General features: G+C 53.2%; 1 protein-coding gene across 1 annotated transcript in view; it reads left to right on the forward strand.

Annotated features, from left to right (window-relative positions):
* Positions 1-9,352, forward strand: part of JPH3 (junctophilin 3) — a 62,087-nt gene that overhangs the window by 45,961 nt on the left and 6,774 nt on the right. The gene's annotated exons all lie outside the window — the stretch shown is intronic.

Consider the following 9,352-nt stretch of genomic DNA (forward strand, 5'->3'; position numbering starts at 1 on the left):
CCTGAGCTGACCGCTGCTCAGGTTGTCCTGTACTGATCTGCACGATGCGATAGAGCTCAGGTCGTTTGGTGTGCGGATGCCGCGGAGGCAGGAGGGGGTACGAGCCCCCTCAGTGGGGGGATGCGATGCAAAAGGGTCTCGGCAAACTGCAGGCGAGAGAATGCAATTCAGGCGGGATAGGTGGGCAGGGAAAGCAACGGGCAAGTACAGCGGGGGCGGTGGGCTACTGGAGCTCTGCGGATCAGGGTGACATAGCAGTTTACAGCCAAACGTCAGTCTGTACTGTCACTCTACTGTGAAGAACGCAAGTCGGCTTTCTAAGCAGGAGCACAGCTTGTGGGACTTGGAGGATAACCCCTTGTGAGACATCCAGTCCTGGGCTCCTCCTTTTGGGAGAGATGAGGATGCGTTGGGCATTGACAGCTGACTGCTGGGAAGAGCTGGAGGTGTTCAGGCAGGAGAAGGGGAGACGGAGCGATCTTCAAACACATAAAACAGCTGCTGCATAGTGGAAGGGAATAATCTGTTCTTGATGAACAGAATTAATGGGCTTAAATTCAAGCATTAGAGTCAGTGGTTGGCCATCAGCTGTTACTGGAATAAATTGCCTGGGGATGCTGTAGTGGCTGGGAGGGAGGAGGTCATCTAAGACCTGCTTGGACATCTGCAGGTCAGATATAACTGGGATGGAGCTGAACCTGCCTTTAGGAGAAGGCTGAGCTGTGTGATTTTCAGGTCCTTTCCAGCCCCGGTTTTTGATGGTTCCCACACTTACCATTGAGAGCAGCTTCCTCCCTTATTCTCCCCATTTGGCGTTGCCAGGAGAGGTGATGGAGGTCTGATGGGAGCAGCAGGGAAGCCACCACCGCTCCAAATTGCCCCTTGTCAAGTCAGCGCCAAACACAGGGCAGGGCTGGAGGGGTCCTGTGCTGCTGGATGGAGAAACAGCAAATCTGTAACTCTCAGGTGGTGACATTTCAGGCTCTGGCAGAAACAAGGAGCTAAATCTCTCCATCAAGGTAGCAGGAGATGATGCTTTGTTGGTTGGGAGACAGGGATCATGAAACTGAGATGACATTTGTCAGTCGCGCCAAAAGTTTGGGCTGGAGGCATCATGGTCTGTAAGGTATGATGACCGTTGCCATACCTACAGCATCCCCGCTCCTCCGGCTGCCTGCCCACAGCTCTGCCGGCACAGCAAAGGTGTGGGCACCTGCAGCCACGGGATGAGAGCAGACGGGTGGGAGAGAGGAGGGAGCGGTGACATCCGCGGCCCGTGAGCAGCCGGGATGCAGGAAGGACTAAACTACAGCTCTGCCAGGGTTTCCCCGCTGTGGCCGTGGATAAATCACCCCCACACACAGCCCTGCAGCTTTCTGGCTTCCTATTCATCTTGCAAGCTTCGGCACAGGCTCGAAAGCACCCACACAGCATTTGAGAAGAGCTGAACACAGTGTGTTCGCTGGGGGACTGCACCGTAGGACACATCTTGCCAGTCCAGGAAAAAAATAAATTAAGAGCCCCAAGCGAAGCCAGCCCTGAGCACACACCGCCGGGCAAACAAGCGGGTGCGGAGCCCACGCCGGGCTGTCCTTACCTGCCGGCATCCGTGCCAGTGAAGCACTGGGAAGCAGTTCTGAGGAGAGGGATCTGGGGGTCCTGGTAGGGAGTAAATTATCCATGAGCCAGCAGTGTGCCCTTGTTGCCAAAAAGGCCAATGGAATCCTGGGCTGCAAAGGGAAGAGTGTGGCCAGTAGGTCGAGGGAGGTCATTCTCCCCCTCTGCTCGGCACTGGTGAGGCCACATCTGGAGTATTGTGTCCAGTTCTGGGCTCCCCAGTTCAAGAGAGACAGGGAACTGCTGGAGCAAGTCCAGAGCAGTGGCACAGGCTGCCCAAGGAGGTTGTGGAGTCCCCTTCTCTGGAGATTTTCAAAACCCACCTGGATGCAGTCCTGAGTGATGTGCTCCGGGCAATCCTGCTTTAGCAGGGGAGTGGGACTGGGTGATCTCTAGAGGTCCTTTCCAATTCTGAAAATTCCGTGATTCTGTGAAACAACAGGCAGCATTAGGAGCCTGACAGGCTTTCAGAGGGGGAAAGCAGCAGAAGTAATTGCACGGACATCAACCTTGTTGAAGTCTGTGGGACTCGCGGATGGTCCAGCACCTTTGGTAAGGAGACCTCCCGCGGCGGCAGGGAGCTGGGAGGGACACGGGTGCCAAAGGAGGAACAAAACCACCATTCCTCCTCGCCGAGAGCCACGTGTTCCTGGGGGAGATGGCTGGCACAAGCAGCCCTGGCGTCTCTCCCCACTGAACCCAAGGCAGAGCCCAGCCTGCGCGCCGGCCGGAGCCGTCGTACGCGAATCTCCCGCCCAGGGGGGGAGGGCTTGAGCTGCAGCGCTGGGGGTAAATAGCCAGGAATGCAACAGAACATTAATGGCTATTTCGAGCGAATCCTGGGCCCTAACGAAGGGGCACAGCCTGCACGGAAAGGCGGACAGAAAAGCCATTAGGATGCACATCATACTTTTTAAGCGCTGTAGCTGTGAAGCAGCATGTTCAGTTTTCTCACATTCATAACCGAGGGTGGAACAGATGGCGAAGGTTTGGGAGGAAGCTAATGTAATACAGAGGAAGAGATAATATGTGGATTTAAATAACCTACAATGCCAGCAACAATTTGTTCTAGCAAGAATTGCACTGTGCTAGCAGGGTTTTGTTCCATGTGGCCTGGCGGGGGGGTGGGGGTGGGGGTCGTCGGACAGGAGCAGGGGAAGGAGGTGTGGGAGAGGAATGGGATGTGCGGTGATTTGTGTTCCAACCTCCCGCCCAACGCCGTGACCTTGCCTGCACCTGCCATCAAGGCTCTCAAAGCCTTTCAAACTCCGGCGAGCGTAGTGAATCCCTGAGGAAGAGGAGGGGGAAGCTGAGGGCGAAGGATTTATCCCACAGTCCCCACATCCACCTCCCTCTGTGCGTGCTCAGTGACACAGGGCGCTCGCCTGCTCAATCCTGGAAAAAAACAAACAAAAAAACCAAAACAACAAAACAAAACCCAAACCCACTGCATCCTGCTCACGCTCCAGATCTTTTCACGCAGAATCGGGGCTCCCCAACTTCCCCAAAGCCCCATTTCTCACGCTAGCCTGAAATACTCCTCCCCTCCCGACGCCCAGCAGCTCGCCTCCAGGGCGCAGGCGAACAGCGGCTCCCCGGGAAAGGCGGGCTGTGCGCGCGCGTGTGCGTTGCACGCGTGTGTGCCCACGCCGTTTCAGCTTGCCTGACAGCCTGCTTCCCTGCGATCCACAGCACCGCCATCTGTGAAGCTGCTCCCTGAAAAGGGCATTTCTCATCTCCCAGACAGCTGGGCTGTTTCGGAAAGGTGCCTGTCGACGAACACGAAGGATGCTCTTTGGCTGAGGGGGGCTATTTTTACCCTACCTGGAGTATCCCTCCGCAGAAGTGAGGTCACCCTCACAGGTTAGCTTGTTTTAAAAATAATCTGCCATAAACCAGCTCTACACATGACATCACTGAGCCCGGTGGGTTGGCTCTGTGATGGAGCGCCTGCTCCGGCTTCAACAGCAAACCCACCTCTGGCAGTGCATGCGGGAACGGGACAGGGATGCAGGTCTTGCAAAAAAGCAGTCTTAAAATTATCACTTCTCTCCCCACACCTCTTGATTTTTGTCTTAAAAATGAGGCTGGAACAGCTTGGGGGTGTCCCTTGGTGTCCAAACTTTGCAGTGTGTGCCCAGGTAGGGATGCAGACCTTTAGACCTATAGGTTACTCCATGAGCTACAGGAACTCTGTTCTTCTCCGTCGTTTTTCACCAGTCCCTTAAAAAGAGGCCCCCAGAACCTCCCTTCATTGGTGCCACACATCAGTAATTGAAAATTGCTCTTATAAAGGTCATTTCTTGAGGCCACCGCTCAATAACATTGATGAAATTCAGCGCTGCTTGGTGTCCGCTATCAGGGGACTTTGGGGTTTCAGGGTCATCAAGCCGGCGCTACAGTCATACAAAGGCTTTAAAATTACATTTAAAGCCACCTGATCTTTCTGTGTCTCTGTGTGCGCTGACCCCTGCACACACAGAACAAACTCACATCAATTGTCATCGTTCGGGCAGATGAAAACGGAAACGAACACGCCAGGACCGGTGTCGGTGTTGTCGGATTAAGGGACTTATACGGACGTCACCATCCTTTCTGGCCTTAAAGGCCCACGAGGTGCAAAGCTCAAGCCTGTGCCTGAACGCTTCACAGGTTCCTAGAGCCTTTGAGAAGATCTGAAACGGGAAAGGAAAAAAGGAATTGTTGAGACACTGGAAAGGGAGAGAGGTTTTCTAAAATGCCAGCGGCCCTTTTATCCCCCAGCACAAAACACATCACATATTTAGGGTTGGGGGAAAAAAAACCCAAAACAAAACAAAATAAGAATACCGCTCCTTTTCTGCAGGTGCTGAACATCTGCGGCTCCTAAAAGGGAAAAGAAGTGTTGTAGGCGCAGAGGTCCTCAGCACTCCTGCGAGAAGGGCCAGTGTTCAGGCACAAACGGAGCCTGATTCATCTGCCTGTCCTCGTTTAGCAGGAGCAGTCACGGGCATTTAGCTGAAGACTTCTAGGGACACGCTGTGGTCTCGCTAAAGGCACCCTGGAGATGTGAGTAGGCTCGAGACTTGGCCCTTGAAAATCCCCCTGTCTCATCTCATCGAGACAGCCCAGACAGTAGGGCAGCAGCCAAAAAAAAAACCAACCCCACCCCAACCACCCCTGACATTTTCTTCCCCTTGTCGCATGATAAAATCTCAGTGGTCTCAGCTGTTTGCTAACGGTACTGCTTCTCGCTGCGAACAAACCGGGTGGGAAACAGGGGTCGCAGCATCTAACATCTGCCGGGTTAGGGGTCTCTGAGAGACCCCCCCCTCGTCGCCTCCAGGTACCCGCCGGGGAGGCGGGGAGGGATGCCAGCAGCTGCAGCATCTTCCTCGCTGGCTTGCTGCGCGCGGGGCGTATTTTCCATCCAGATATTCTGAGCAGGTTTCGCTGTCGCTGGGGAAAGTGAGGAGGAGGCAGCCAATCTGCAGGCAGCTCCAGGGCTCTGCCGGAGAGGTGCCGTGCAGCCGGAGCCGGGGGCTGAGGGAGGGTGCCCGGGTACGGGGGCTTCCACAGAGCGAGGTGGGGTGATGGAACGGGGCAACTCGCCCCAGAAATGGTACCTCCCTGCGGATGCGGGTGATGGATGCTCCGGCTGTGGGGCTATTCTTTTGGGGCTATATTTTGCAGCGGCTGTGGGGTTATTCTTGAAGGGATCGACCTCGAGGTGGAGCGTTTTCTTCAGAAAAGTTAGGCACCTTTAGCCCTAAACAGTGTAAAATGAGATGAAAATAACAGCTGGCTGTTTCCTCCATCCCGAACGCGCACCCACTGTTGGAATTGTGAAGCTTCACCTGCATCTCAGACGCAGCACAGAGATGCTCCCATCTATCTGCCTTCGGAGCGGTCTGCTGGGAAAGGGGTCTGGGGACTTTTTTGTGGTTAGCCTCCTTGGGACTGAACCCTGCAGCTTATCCCTGGGGTCCTCTCAGTCTTCCCGCTTCACGTTTTTCCATTTGTTTTTTCCCCCCTCGGGAGCCTTCCCCAGGTCTCCTACCACAGGCGTGTCTGGGGTTTCCTCACTTCTCTCATCTCAACCAAACAGGTTCAAACCCCAATCCCAAAAGGCCGTGGCACGTACACGTGTCCGTACGCGTATAATCTATAACTGCATGGGAGACACCCGCTTGCCATCACACCTCCAGAGATGAGCCGGGTCTGAGCATCGCCGCGGGAGCCGCAGTGTGCGCGGGAAGAGCCGCCGCATGCGCAACGCGAATGGTTTGGGGGCTGTCTCTTGTTAAAACAAATAATAATGGGAAGCCGTTCTTCCTCTAATCTCTTTCATGTACAGACATCACAGGCGTTACTTGTAACAACATGAGGTAAATAATGTTCAGAGAGAAATATGATGTTTGACTTGACGGGGTCCTTTTAAAACCCTTTTAATCTCAGGGGCCCTTTGATGTACCTGAAGAGTGCACCTCGCTGACTTTGCTCCTGTCATCCCGGATTCGTTTTAGGGTTTTGAGCCCAAACCACATCTTCTAGCTTTGAAAAAGTTGGGGTCAAACTCCAGCTTTTCACCGCACGAGAACCAAAAATCTTAAAAACATACATACAGCTCCAAACATACAGCTCATCCCGGCTACGTGACGTCAGGACTGAACCAGAAGCAACAAAATGGTTCATTAGGAGACACCATCTCGGGACAAATCCCTGCGTTCGCTTTAGCCACCGGGTTTTTTCCCGCAGAAGCAGGTTTTCCCTGCGTTATCCCCCGACTCAGTTGCACGCTGGCATCGAGTGCCCATTCCTCTTACGCTGACACATCCAGCGTCTCCTGGGCTGCCTTCCTCCAGTCACGGGAGATGCAGTAATACGCTGGAGAAAGCCAAGCGAATCCCTTATGTTTCTTTTGCTAAATGCCTCTTAACCGTTTCACCGCAGCCTGTTCCTGGCAATTACGTGACAATTCAGCACAAATGTCACAGAGCTGCAAAGTTTTCAGCACTTTCCGCAGTGCTGAGGCTGGAAAACAATGCATATATATTTTTTGCTGATCCAAGTCCTTGGTAATTACACTTAATAGATCCCAGAGGGATCCCTAGGTAACCTGCACTATGGTTTCCATGGCAGAGAGACAGAGCTTGTACCCTGCGATAACAGATAATAATGGATTGCTAATGCTTAAATTAATTATGCCACAATTGTATTTGTAAACCAGCTGTCCCTTGTATTCCCAGTAAGACTCTTGAGTTGCTACACAACAGTTGGAGGATAAAAACAAACAAGACGGAGGGGCAGACATGGTGGTGCTCGGCTGCAGCCACCGTCGGAGCTGCAGTGTCCCAAAACCCACAGGCTGGAAGGAACCTTCCCTCGTTACTTCTACAGCTACGGTTACTGTTATTACTCCTGTGCCGTAATGAGGGGTTATTCACATTTTAGTGTTTCCATGGGTTTGGGTCTGTGTCCCGGCTCTCTAAACTGTGGAGGAAATCTTAAAAGGCCTGGGAGAGTATCCCTGCTGATACAGAAGGACCCTTTCGCTTCGCTGATATCGATGTACGTTGCCCATCCTTGGCAGATGTTTTCTTCCTCCTATGAAGGAGCCCAGGGATCTTATTATTAAAAAAAAAAAATAAATAAATCAAAAATAAAAAATCCCAGCCCCAGAGCTGCCTTGTTTCGCTGATGAAATTTGCCATCCGCCGGTGTGCCGGATGATGCTCAGGCGCACCAGAGCTGGAGTGAATTTTTCCTTCCCCGGAGCCAGGCTGGTAACCATTCTGGGTGGAATTCATCTCACGTCACTTGGTCTACAGACAGCCTAGATGGTTAGCGCAGACTAGATGTCTAACATTTAGACAGCTAAAATTGGGTGAGAGGACGCTGCCAACTGGCGTCTGCTTCCCAGTAAAGCAGGTTCTGGACTTGCGGGCACTGCGCTGGGAGGCAGCACGGGCGTTTCGCAGCGGAGCCCCCGTCTCCTGAATGACAGGCAGGGTAGTTTAAACAAATCTCTGCAGTTCCTGACGGCCTGCTTTAGCACTACTATTTCGGGGCTAAAGAGAGCGTTGTAGCTTTTTTTTTTTTTTTTAAAGGAAGAAAAAAAAAAAAGAAAAAAGAAAAGCATTGCGGGCTGCTTGCTGTCTGTGACACACAAACCCCCAGCTCGGAGAATCAGCTCAACCTCTGGCTTTCTGGCACCCCAGAGCCCGCGATACCGCTGGCCTCGGGGATTTCTTTGGGCTTTTCTAAGTCTGAAGAAGGCCAAAGATGAGATAAAGCCCCACCGAACTACTAAGGCAACATGCAAAGTTGCAAATCAAGGGCAATTTCTCTTCTTTCTAAAGGCGGGCGGCTCACGATAGAGGGCTGGCATGTGGCGTGGAGAGTTGTAAAAGCTGCTGGTTCTAAAACGCTGGCTGTAGCTGCAGGAGTTCACTGACCTATTGCCAGGCTGGGCTCAGCAAAACATCTCATCCAAAGAGCAAACCCAGAAGCGATTCATCTTCTGCCCGGGCACCGAGCAGAATCACTTCTTAGAAACAGATGACACATATCCCAGGACATCCTTGCCATCAAAGGGGAGAAGGGCAAGCGCTTCCTCTGAGCAGGGGGTTAAGGCACAAAGACCTTACAAGTTAGAAATAAGCCAGACATAAGCATTTAGAAGTGCACCAGGATTTGTAATTGGAGCTAAAACAGAAGCTTCGGAATGGCAAAGCTGCTTATCCGCCAGCTGCCAGCGGCAGGACTCCAGCCCCTGCTAAGGTACGCCGGCGTCTCACCGGGGGAGAGCAGCCGTACCTGCGATCGCTGCGTGGAGAGCCCTTGGGGGAGTTAGCATGGGGAAGAGGGTGTTAAAAAGAGGGAACTGTAAAAAGGAAGCAGAATCTGTAGGTTGTCGGACAGTCGGATTTGAGCTGCTCGGTTTGCAGGGACCTCTCCCCTCAAAGGTCATCCTATTTCTGGGATGCTTTTGCTGGCAAACATGGAAGGCCCCGTGTGTACAGCGGCAAAGCAAGCATTTTCTCCTGCCTCTGCACTGGACAGGGGGTGCACGATGCAAATCAGGTGCAGACTGAACCAGGGAGCTGAGCAAAACAATCGTGCATGGGAACCCAGCTGCGGTGCGGGCAGGTACGTGCGCGTGGACTCCCCCCGTTTTTTCTAGATGAGGGCACGACTTCGATGCACTGCTGTGTAAATGAAGGGGGTGCTCCCTCCTTGGACACCATCCCACCGTCAGCATCCTCTGAGCACAAATACCAAAGGGCTGTGATTTCAGCCGGGTCCATCCCAAAGCATCCGTGTTTGCGAGGGGAAAGCTCAAACACGGGGGAATTCAGAGGCGGCCAGTCCCGCTCTGTGCCTTTTGTCCGGGAGGAGAAAGCGGCCGCCAGATTATCCCGGGCTCACACCAGCGGGTATAAAACTTTACCTCTTTCGTGGTATTGCAACGATCCCATAGTCTGAGCAGAGCAGGGGTAGAAACGGTCGCTGCTTCCTTGGCAGGGGAACGCGAACGGGCGAGCGGACCAAGGCTAACGTGAGCGCGAGCGAGAGCAATTAAGTCCTCCCCCGGCTGCGAGGTGGAGGGACCCGAATGCGTTTTGCGCCTCTGTGGTGCCCTGCCAACAGAAACAATGACCGCGATCGTCGCTCGCAATCTGTTATTATATTAACACAAGCTCTAGAATCATAAAACCCAATAATCTTGTGAAATGAAGCTAAGCCCCCCCCC

Source organism: Charadrius vociferus, unplaced genomic scaffold (genome assembly GCF_000708025.1).
Source record: "Charadrius vociferus isolate BGI_N301 unplaced genomic scaffold, ASM70802v2 scaffold1028, whole genome shotgun sequence".
Lineage (NCBI taxonomy): Eukaryota > Metazoa > Chordata > Aves > Charadriiformes > Charadriidae > Charadrius > Charadrius vociferus.